Below are 12,933 nucleotides of genomic sequence, written 5' to 3' on the forward strand. Positions count from 1 at the left end.
CAACATCCAAGGACTTTGAGGTAATTGAGGAGTCAGTATCCACTGGCACCACAATAGGTTGGTTGATATAAAAGGCTGACAGGACCTTCGGAAGAAATTGCTGACGCGTTCTGAGCTCAGCTCTATCCTCATAGAATATCAAGTAGGGGCTCTTGCATGATAATGCCCCCAATTCCGACACATGTCTAGCAGACGCCAAAGCCAACAGTGTGACTGCTTTCCAAGTAAAAAACTTTACGTCCACGTCCTGTAAAGGCTTGAACCAATCTGATTGCAGGAACTGCAGTACCACATTAAGATCCCAAGGTGCCGTTGACGGCACAAAGGGTGGTTGAATATGCAGAACCCCTTTCAAGAATGTCTGAACTTCAGGAAGAGCAGCCAATTGTTTCTGGAAGAAAATGGACAAGGCCGAAATCTGGACCTTTATGGAGACCAAGCGTAGGTCCCCATCCACACCTGCTTGCAGAAAGAGGAGAAACCGTCCCAGTTGAAACTCCACCGTAAAAAACTTCTTGGATTCACACCAAGACACATATTTTTTCCAAATCTGATGGTAATGTTTTGACGTTACTCCCTTCCTAGCCTGTATCAGGGTAGGAATGACCTTTCTCAGAATCTTGAATTTGAATTCCCTCAAGTAGGGGTTCAATGACTTTAGGTTTAATATAGGCCTTACTGAACTGTCCGGTTTCAGTACCACAAACAGGTTTGAGTAATAACCCTTGTGTTGTAGGTGGAGTGGATCAGGAAAAATGACATTTGTTTGAACCAATTTTTGAATGGCTTCCTGTAGAATAGCGCTGCCTGTCAACGTAACTGGTAAGTCTGATTTGAAGAATCTGTGAGGTGGGAGTTCTTGAAACTCCAGTCTGTATCCCTGGGCCACAATATCCTGTACCCAGGATGCATTTCCCCCCCTGCATATCCCCATCACCGTCCCCTGTATCAGAGTCGGTGTCAGTGTCAGCTTGCATTATCTGGGCAAGTGTACACTTTTGTGGGTATGTAGGTGGTGTTTTTGATGAAGTAGTGGGTGCCAAATATTGTAACCCCTCCACAGATTTCCTCAAAAACTGCGTCTCTTTCTCAGTATGTGACATCCTTGTTGAAATCTGGGATATCATTCCCCTTAAATAAGCCACACATGGGGGTTCGGATTCCAAAGGTTGAGACAGTATATTGCAGTCCTGAGTACATGGGATAGACTCCTCAGGAGAAGATAAACACTCTGCAGCACAGGACACAGAGTCCTTAGACATGGTAATGTGGGATATACATACACACACACACACACACACACACACACACACACGAAAATGTCAGATACAGTTTCCCCCAGAGTACTTTCAGAGTCACAGAGTATAAGGAGCCAGACACACAGCGCCCTTGTGAGCAGTTATTATGATAAAAGCCCGGTGCTGAGTAACCAATGTTAATAGGTTATTACTAACAATGCACTCCCCCCTGTCTATAACACCCTGGTAACGCCAGTAACTGGAGTTATCTGGAGGGTAAGCGCTCCCTGTCAGCGTCCTCTTGTATGTCTGCAGACAGGAAAATGGCACTGGTGAACGCTGGATCCGCTCTGAGGAGAAGCCCCGCCCCCTGTAATGGCGCGCGGCTTCCCGCACAAACTTGATTATACTGGCCGGAGGTATCTATGCTAACAGCGGGATTAGCCCCTGTTAGCGTCTGTGACCAGTTTAGGGTGACTGCGCTGGCCCAGGACACCCCTCCAAGCATCTACACTAAGTGTTGCTGAGCTCTGACAGGCTGCGCTCCCACCCTTGTGCCGCCATTCCCGCCGGCGAACCGCTAACCGGGCCGCCGGCGCTGTACTCACCACCTTCTATCTTCTGGCTCTGTTACGGGGTGGCGGGCGTGCTGCGGAAGTGAGCGGTCGCCTCGTGGGCTTGCGATCATCACCCACAGGAGCTCAGTGTCCTGTCAGCGGAGATAGAGAACCATTAACTTCTAGAGTTGGTTCCTACTTTCCCACTAAGTCAAAACAAAGCAGTTCTAATAAAATAAAAAAAACTAATACCCCTTTCAGACATATGACCCGGGAATTACCCTGCTCAAGTCCCGGTATTTTCTCTCCAGCAAAAACCCGGGTTTTTCTTCAGACCCCCTTTCATACTACACCACAGACCCAGGAAATTTCCGGGTTGGCCCCTTTCAGACATAAGCTGGATTTTTCAGTTTTTAAGGCAGTGTCATCATTTTAAGGGGACGGTTTGCAGGCACATAATAATGAGGTCATGCAAAGGGGAGGGCAGGCTATTAAATCCCATGGGCCTAATTCTGAGTTGATCGCAGCAGCAAATATTTTAGCAATTGGGCAAAACCATGTGCACTGCAGGGGGAACAGATATAACGTGCACGGAGAGATAGATTTGGGTGGGGTGTGTTCGAACTGAAATCTAAATTGCATTGTAAAAATAAAGCAGCCAGTATTTATCCTGCACAGAAACAATATAACCCGCCCAAATCTAACTCTCTCTGCAAATGTTACATCTGCCCCCCCTGCAGTGCACATGGTTTTGCCCAATTGCTAACAAACTTGCTGCTGCAATCAACTCAACTTGGAATTACCCCCCATGTTAGGAATACAGGCCCTCATTCCGAGTTGTTCGCTCGCAAGGCGATTTTAGCAGAGTTACACACGGTAAGCCGCCGCCTACTGGGAGTGAATCTTAGCTTCTTAAAATTGCGAACGATGTATTCGCAATATTGCGATTACAAACTACTTAGCAGTTTCAGAGTAGCTTCAGACTTACTCGGCATCTGCGATCAGTTCAGTGCTTGTCGTTCCTGGTTTGACGTCACAAACACACCCAGCGTTCGCCCAGACACTCCTCCGTTTCTCCAGCCACTCCTGCGTTTTTTCCGGAAACGGTAGCGTTTTCATCCACACGCCCATAAAACGCCGTGTTTCCGCCCAGTAACACCCATTTCCTGTCAATCACATTACGTTCGCCGGAGCGAAGAAAAAGCCGTGAGTAAAAAAACTATCTTCATAGCAAAATTACTTGGCGCAGTCGCAGTGCGAACATTGCGCATGCGTACTAAGCAGAAAAACGCTGCGATGCGAAGAAAATTACCGAGCGAACGACTCGGAATGAGGGCCACAGTAATTTCATATTTATATACCAATAAATAGTACACCAGTTTTTCTTTTCCAAAAATGTTTATTTTAGAAAGAATAAAAGTTTTTTTTCAACTTGTAAAACGTGTGTGCACATCTTTTGCATCTTTAATGAGATCCTCCCAATTATGAGGACATATATGGTATAGTACAAAAACTTTTTAGGAATGACAGGCGGATTACACCCACTTTAGCCATAACATGAAAGTGCTGCTGTATTGCAGTACAAAAAAGTAGTTTTGCCGAAGGGCATGGTGTATCACAAGGGTCTTAAACCTTTGCCCTGCAGCTGTTATGGAACTTCAGTTCCCAGCATGCAGATTTTAGCCCATGCTAAACGGTGGCAGAAAATGCTGGGAGGTGTAGTTCCATAACAGCTGCAGGGCAATGGTTGAAGACCCCTGTTCTACATTAAAAAAAAAAGTGCTGCGGTATTGCAGTGAAAAATACAAACGAGATAATCATAAGACCAAGGTGTATGACGTACTCATAATTATGAGCGTATGCGCAATACTAGAGATGAGCGGGTTCGGTTCCTCGGAATCCGAACCCGCCCGAACTTCAGCTTTTTTTACACGGATCCGAGCGACTCGGATCTTCCCGCCTTGCTCGGTTAACCCGAGCGCGCCCGAACGTCATCATGACGCTGTCGGATTCTCGCGAGGCTCGGATTCTATCGCGAGACTCGGATTCTATATAAGGAGCCGCGCGTCGCCGCCATTTTCACACGTGCATTGAGATTGATAGGGAGAGGACGTGGCTGGCGTCCTCTCCATTTAGATTAGAAGAGAGAGAGTGAGATTGAGACAGAGACACTTGATTTACTGGAGCTTAGGAGTACTAGAGAGTGCAGAGTTTACTAGTGACTGACTACTGACCAGTGACCACCAGTGCAGTTTTATTTAATATAATCCGTTCTCTGCCTGAAAAAAACGATACACAGTGACTCAGTCACATACCATATCTGTGCTCAGCCCAGTGTGCTGCATCATCTATGTATAATATCTGACTGTGCTCACACAGCTTAATTGTGGGGGAGACTGGGGAGCAGTTATAGGTTATAGCAGGAGCCAGGAGTACATACATATTATTAAAATTAAACAGTGCACACTTTTGCTGCAGGCAGGAGTGCCACTGCCAGTGTGACTGACCAGTGACCTGACCACACTGACCACCAGTATAGTATACTATATTGTGATTGCCTGAAAAAGTTAAACACTCGTCGTGTGACTTGTGTGGTGTTTTTTTATTCTATAAAAAACTCATTCTGCTGACAGACAGTGTCCAGCAGGTCCGTCATTATATAATATATACCTGTCCGGCTGCAGTAGTGATATATATATATTTTTTATATCATTATTTATCATCCAGTCGCAGCAGACACAGTACGGTAGTTCACGGCTGTAGCTACCTCTGTGTCGGCACTCGGCAGTCCATCCATAATTGTATACCACCTACCCGTGGTTTTTTTTTTCTTTCTTCTTTATACATACTACATCTCATTATCATCCAGTCTATATTAGCAGCAGACACAGTACAGTACGGTAGTCCACGGCTGTAGCTACCTCTGTGTCGGCACTCGGCAGTCCATCCATAATTGTATACCACCTACCCGTGGTTTTTTTTTCTTCTTCATACATACTACATCTCATTATCATCCAGTCTATATTAGCAGCAGACACAGTACAGTACGGTAGTCCACGGCTGTAGCTACCTCTGTGTCGGCAGTCCATCCATAATTGTATACCACCTACCCGTGGTTTTTTTTTTCTTTCTTCTTTATACATACTACATCTCATTATCAACCAGTCTATATTAGCAGCAGACACAGTACAGTACGGTAGTCCACGGCTGTAGCTACCTCTGTGTCGGCACTCGGCAGTCCATCCATAATTGTATACCACCTACCCGTGGTTTTTTTTTTCTTTCTTCTTTATACATACTACATCTCATTATCATCCAGTCTATATTAGCAGCAGACACAGTACAGTACGGTAGTCCACGGCTGTAGCTACCTCTGTGTCGGCACTCGGCAGTCCATCCATAATTGTATACCACCTACCCGTGGTTTTTTTTTTCTTTCTTCTTTATACATACTACATCTCATTATCAACCAGTCTATATTAGCAGCAGACACAGTACAGTACGGTAGTCCACGGCTGTAGCTACCTCTGTGTCGGCACTCGGCAGTCCATCCATAATTGTATACCACCTACCCGTGGTTTTTTTTTCTTTCTTCTTTATACATACTACATCTCATTATCAACCAGTCTATATTAGCAGCAGACACAGTACAGTACGGTAGTCCACGGCTGTAGCTACCTCTGTGTCGGCACTCGGCAGTCCATCCATAATTGTATACTAGTATCCATCCATCTCCATTGTTTACCTGAGGTGCCTTTTAGTTGTGCCTATTAAAATATGGAGAACAAAAATGTTGAGGTTCCAAAATTAGGGAAAGATCAAGATCCACTTCCACCTCGTGCTGAAGCTGCTGCCACTAGTCATGGCCGAGATGATGAAATGCCAGCAACGTCGTCTGCCAAGGCCGATGCCCAATGTCATAGTACAGAGCATGTCAAATCCAAAACACCAAATATCAGTAAAAAAAGGACTCCAAAACCTAAAATAAAATTGTCGGAGGAGAAGCGTAAACTTGCCAATATGCCATTTACCACACGGAGTGGCAAGGAACGGCTGAGGCCCTGGCCTATGTTCATGGCTAGTGGTTCAGCTTCACATGAGGATGGAAGCACTCAGCCTCTCGCTAGAAAACTGAAAAGACTCAAGCTGGCAAAAGCACCGCAAAGAACTGTGCGTTCTTTGAAATCCCAAATCCACAAGGAGAGTCCAATTGTGTCGGTTGCGATGCCTAACCTTCCCAACACTGGACGTGAAGAGCATGCGCCTTCCACCATTTGCACGCCCCCTGCAAGTGCTGGAAGGAGCACCCGCAGTCCAGTTCCTGATAGTCAGATTGAAGATGTCAGTGTTGAAGTACACCAGGATGAGGAGGATATGGGTGTTGCTGGCGCTGGGGAGGAAATTGACAAGGAGGATTCTGATGGTGAGGTGGTTTGTTTAAGTCAGGCACCCGGGGAGACACCTGTTGTCCGTGGGAGGAATATGGCCGTTGACATGCCTGGTGAAAATACCAAAAAAATCAGCTCTTCGGTGTGGAAGTATTTCACCAGAAATGCGGACAACATTTGTCAAGCCGTGTGTTCCCTTTGTCAAGCTGTAATAAGTAGGGGTAAGGACGTTAACCACCTCGGAACATCCTCCCTTCTTATACGTCACCTGCAGCGCATTCATAATAAGTCAGTGACAAGTTCAAAAACTTTGGCCGACAGCGGAAGCAGTCCACTGACCAGTAAATCCCTTCCTCTTGTAACCAAGCTCATGCAAACCACCCCACCAACTCCCTCAGTGTCAATTTCCTCCTTCCCCAGGAATGCCAATAGTCCTGCAGGCCATGTCACTGGCAATTCTGACGAGTCCTCTCCTGCCTGGGATTCCTCCGATGCATCCTTGCGTGTAACGCCTACTGCTGCTGGCGCTGCTGTTGTTGCTGCTGGGAGTCGATGGTCATCCCAGAGGGGAAGTCGTAAGCCCACTTGTACTACTTCCAGTAAGCAATTGACTGTCCAACAGTCCTTTGCGAGGAAGATGAAATATCACAGCAGTCATCCTGCTGCAAAGCGGATAACTGAGGCCTTGACAACTATGTTGGTGTTAGACGTGCGTCCGGTATCCGCCGTTAGTTCACAGGGAACTAGACAATTTATTGAGGCAGTGTGCCCCCGTTACCAAATACCATCTAGGTTCCACTTCTCTAGGCAGGCGATACCGAGAATGTACACGGACGTCAGAAAAAGACTCACCAGTGTCCTAAAAAATGCAGTTGTACCCAATGTCCACTTAACCACGGACATGTGGACAAGTGGAGCAGGGCAGGGTCAGGACTATATGACTGTGACAGCCCACTGGGTAGATGTATGGACTCCCGCCGCAAGAACAGCAGCGGCGGCACCAGTAGCAGCATCTCGCAAACGCCAACTCTTTCCTAGGCAGGCTACGCTTTGTATCACCGCTTTCCAGAATACGCACACAGCTGAAAACCTCTTACGGCAACTGAGGAAGATCATCGCGGAATGGCTTACCCCAATTGGACTCTCCTGTGGATTTGTGGCATCGGACAACGCCAGCAATATTGTGTGTGCATTAAATATGGGCAAATTCCAGCACGTCCCATGTTTTGCACATACCTTGAATTTGGTGGTGCAGAATTATTTAAAAAACGACAGGGGCGTGCAAGAGATGCTGTCGGTGGCCAGAAGAATTGCGGGACACTTTCGGCGTACAGGCACCACGTACAGAAGACTGGAGCACCACCAAAAACTACTGAACCTGCCCTGCCATCATCTGAAGCAAGAAGTGGTAACGAGGTGGAATTCAACCCTCTATATGCTTCAGAGGTTGGAGGAGCAGCAAAAGGCCATTCAAGCCTATACAATTGAGCACGATATAGGAGGTGGAATGCACCTGTCTCAAGTGCAGTGGAGAATGATTTCAACGTTGTGCAAGGTTCTGATGCCCTTTGAACTTGCCACACGTGAAGTCAGTTCAGACACTGCCAGCCTGAGTCAGGTCATTCCCCTCATCAGGCTTTTGCAGAAGAAGCTGGAGACATTGAAGGAGGAGCTAACACGGAGCGATTCCGCTAGGCATGTGGGACTTGTGGATGGAGCCCTTAATTCGCTTAACAAGGATTCACGGGTGGTCAATCTGTTGAAATCAGAGCACTACATTTTGGCCACCGTGCTCGATCCTAGATTTAAAACCTACCTTGGATCTCTCTCTCCGGCAGACACAAGTCTGCTGGGGTTGAAAGACCTGCTGGTGAGAAAATTGTCAAGTCAAGCGGAACGCGACCTGTCAACATCTCCTCCTTCACATTCTCCCGCAACTGGGGGTGCGAGGAAAAGGCTCAGAATTCCGAGCCCACCCGCTGGCGGTGATGTAGGGCAGTCTGGAGCGACTGCTGATGCTGACATCTGGTCCAGACTGAAGGACCTGACAACGATTACGGACATGTCGTCTACTGTCACTGCATATGATTCTCTCAACATTGAAAGAATGGTGGAGGATTATATGAGTGACCGCATCCAAGTAGGCACGTCACACAGTCCGTACTTATACTGGCAGGAAAAAGAGGCAATTTGGAGGCCCTTGCACAAACTGGCTTTATTCTACCTGAGTTGCCCTCCCACAAGTGTGTACTCCGAAAGAGTGTTTAGTGCCGCCGCTCACCTTGTCAGCAATCGGCGTACGAGGTTACATCCAGAAAATGTGGAGAAGATGATGTTCATTAAAATGAATTATAATCAATTCCTCCGCGGAGACATTGACCAGCAGCAATTGCCTCCACAAAGTACACAGGGAGCTGAGATGGTGGATTCCAGTGGGGACGAATTGATAATCTGTGAGGAGGGGGATGTACACGGTGATATATCGGAGGATGATGATGAGGTGGACATCTTGCCTCTGTAGAGCCAGTTTGTGCAAGGAGAGATTAATTGCTTCTTTTTTGGGGGGGGTCCAAACCAACCCGTCATATCAGTCACAGTCGTGTGGCAGACCCTGTCACTGAAATGATGGGTTGGTTAAAGTGTGCATGTCCTGTTTTGTTTATACAACATAAGGGTGGGTGGGAGGGCCCAAGGACAATTCCATCTTGCACCTCTTTTTTCTTTTATTTTTCTTTGCGTCATGTGCTGTTTGGGGAGGGTTTTTTGGAAGGGACATCCTGCGTGACACTGCAGTGCCACTCCTAGATGGGCCCGGTGTTTGTGTCGGCCACTAGGGTCGCTTATCTTACTCACACAGTCAGCTACCTCATTGCGCCTCTTTTTTTCTTTGCGTCATGTGCTGTTTGGGGAGGGTTTTTTGGAAGGGACATCCTGCGTGACACTGCAGTGCCACTCCTAGATGGGCCCGGTGTTTGTGTCGGCCACTAGGGTCGCTTATCTTACTCACACAGTCAGCTACCTCATTGCGCCTCTTTTTTTCTTTGCGTCATGTGCTGTTTGGGGAGGGTTTTTTGGAAGGGACATCCTGCGTGACACTGCAGTGCCACTCCTAGATGGGCCCGGTGTTTGTGTCGGCCACTAGGGTCGCTTATCTTACTCACACAGTCAGCTACCTCATTGCGCCTCTTTTTTTCTTTGCGTCATGTGCTGTTTGGGGAGGGTTTTTTGGAAGGGACATCCTGCGTGACACTGCAGTGCCACTCCTAGATGGGCCCGGTGTTTGTGTCGGCCACTAGGGTCGCTTATCTTACTCACACAGTCAGCTACCTCATTGCGCCTCTTTTTTTCTTTGCGTCATGTGCTGTTTGGGGAGGGTTTTTTGGAAGGGACATCCTGCGTGACACTGCAGTGCCACTCCTAGATGGGCCCGGTGTTTGTGTCGGCCACTAGGGTCGCTTATCTTACTCACACAGCGACCTCGGTGCAAATTTTAGGACTAAAAATAATATTGTGAGGTGTGAGGTATTCAGAATAGACTGAAAATGAGTGGAAATTATGGTTTTTGAGGTTAATAATACTTTGGGATCAAAATGACCCCCAAATTCTATGATTTAAGCTGTTTTTTAGGGTTTTTTGAAAAAAAACACCCGAATCCAAAACACACCCGAATCCGACAAAAAAAATTCGGTGAGGTTTTGCCAAAACGCGGTCGAACCCAAAACACGGCCGCGGAACCGAACCCAAAACCAAAACACAAAACCCGAAAAATTTCCGGCGCTCATCTCTACGCAATACCTGAATTTTTTAAGACAAACATACGCATTTTAAACATACGTATTTCACAAACAAAACATTAAACAAAAATAAAGTTATGGGCACAATACCCAACCAATAAACATAGAACAAACATTTACTGTATGTGCACAGTATACATTAGAGAATTTGGTACTGTGGTTTATTGCTGGGAGTAGATTCCTCTGGAGTTGTACTAGATAATGAATCTCCAAATTCTGGACCTATCGGTCTATTCTTCAATGTATTCGAGGTCGAATTAAAGGATGTTGGAGACTTGCCTTGCTGCGCAAACTGGTGAGTATCCCCAAAAGTGGTGGGAGACTGGACTTGCTGCGCAAACTGGTGAGTATCTCCAAAAGTGGTGGGAGACTGGGCTTGCTGCGCAAACTGGTGAGTATCCCCAAAAGTGGTGGGAGACTGGGCTTGCTGCGCAAACTGGTGAGTATCCCCAAAAGAGGTGGGAGACTGGGCTTGCTGCATATACTGGGATCTAGGCCCAAAATATGGTGGAGACTGGGCTTGTTGCATATACTGGGATATAGGCCCAAAAGATGGGGAAGACTGGCCTTGCTGGGCATACCGTGTTTTTAGACCAAATGTGGTGTGAGAATGCGATTGTAGGTCAGAATGAGTGTTTGTAAATTGTGGTGTAGAGGTCATTTTGGAAAAAAGCTGACCTAGGAATTCACGGTTCTCGCTGCTGATCTTATCCTGCATAGCTACCATTTGCGTTAGCAAATTCCTCTGCAGTTCACGTTCATTGTCCATAAATTTTTGCAATCTTGCATCCTCTTGACTCTGCCAATCTGAATCCATCTCGCGTAGTTGGTCGCACAGGATATTTGTCATGGCTTTTGTAGCTACCTCTATTTTGGTCTTCTTTTTCCTACGAGGCGGGACGGTGTAAACTAAAAAACAAAGCAGATTTTTTTTGACCATCTCAAAGGTAACAATAGGATATCGCACAGAAGTGTAAGTTGGACAAATAGATTTATAAAATATATGAATACATCTGTGCTTGCGGTTACCATACGCTAGCACAATTTAAACGCAGTAACAGGTACAGTTTAATAATAACACCCTATTACGTCACAATATCATAGTCATTACTGTTCGTATACTACATAAAAGCATTGTCATATACTATATGTTAAATATGTCTCTGACAATGATAATGCCGGAAACTTACTGTTTGAGCGTAGGGTAGGCTTGTCTCCCTGGGTCTGTGGTAGGGAATCGTCCCCCGTGCTCTGCGACGATGCTGTCACATCTGTGGCCTTGTTTGAATCGATAATGACGGTGACATCCGAATCAACATCTGGATCATCATCAAATAGGCTCTGCGATGATGCCGGGCTCTGCTGGCTGCACTCTGGAGACGATGTAGCCGTAGCTGATGGTATAGCAGACAGCGTGCCAGCATCACTAGATGAGGAAAGGGCAACGGGATTGCTAAGTGCTGTATGGCCAAACACGTTGCTGCACAGTTCATATAAGGGCCACTCCATCCTTCCCATACCACTGCGATTTCGATTCTGTTCATGGACCTTGGTATATTGTTTCTTAAGGGACTTTAGTTTGTTAAGAACTTGCTGTTGTGTCTTCACAATACCTCTGCTGGACAGAATCTTTGCAATGTTGCCATAGATCATGGCATCCTTAACAGTCCCTGTTATTTGTGATTTAATTTCCTCCTCACCACTCACATGTAGTAGCTCCTGGACCTCCTCCTTCTTCCAGTGAGCCTTTATGAACAAAATGGCAGTCTCTTCACTGGCACCCTCTGGCACACTTCTCTGCACACTTCTGCAGATTTCTCTGCACAGCTCTGTGTTACTCTGGCACTCTCTGGCACTGGCACACATACATGCATAGCTCTGTGTACCTTCTGCACTCTGGCACTGCCACACTTCACAGCAAAGCTCTCTGCTTCCTCCCATGCTGCTGTGGCGTCTGTTCCCCTCCGTCTGCCGCTGATGAGGTCATCAGCAGGCATCAGGCGGCCCTTTCTGACCAATGAAAACCTTTTTCATGCAGCCGGAGAGCAAATTTCCGGGTCGCGCCTTTCAGACTTAACCCGGGAAGCCAACCCGGGAAGAAAAACCCGGGAAAAACCTAGGTCAATTGCAGGGTTGGCGACCCGGATCACATTCCCGGGTCGGTGCCTTTCAAACATACCAAATTCCCGGGTTGATGCGCGTTCATGTGTAAAAACCCGGGAATTTAGAGCATGTCTGAAAGGGGTATTAGAAAACGCCTAATAGCTCCCCTAGCCGTGACCGGCTCCTCCGGGCACATTTTCTAAACTGAGTCTGGTAGGAGGGGCATAGAGGGAGGAGCCAGCCCACACTATTAATCTCTTAAAGTGCCCATGGCTCCTAGTGGACTCGTCTATACCCCATGGTACTAAAATGGACCCCAGCATCCTCTAGGACGTAAGAGAAAAACCTGATTCATTTTCTCTTTACAATATTTTCTATGTGTTTTTGATTACTTTTTATTATTTATCCCTTTACTATTTTTATTCTTTGGAAACTGAATGGTTATTTACATTGTTAGGTGTAATGTTATGTAGATCTAATAGCACCTACATGTAGATCTAAATATAAGAACATAAAATAATGTTGTGTCAGGTGATCCTATATGAATGACTTTTAAAGATACCCACACACATTTACAAAAGGTAGAACAGACAAATATATTGTTTGCATTTATATTCCTTTTCCTACTTCAAAAATAAAATAAAATGCACATATCTCATGTTGCTTTATGGAGCCAGATGATTTTTAGGTAAATCAATAGCCTGCACTAACTGATTTAGGGACTCATTTATCAAAGTCCAAAGTGAGTGGTATAGTTGTTTTTCATTGAAAATACAGATTTCAGCAATTTCAGCTATTACACTGTATGCTGGAAATCATTATTTCTGCTGACACTTACAATTCCTAATTTTCA

The sequence above is a fragment of the Pseudophryne corroboree genome, chromosome 2 (genome assembly GCF_028390025.1).
Source record: "Pseudophryne corroboree isolate aPseCor3 chromosome 2, aPseCor3.hap2, whole genome shotgun sequence".
Lineage (NCBI taxonomy): Eukaryota > Metazoa > Chordata > Amphibia > Anura > Myobatrachidae > Pseudophryne > Pseudophryne corroboree.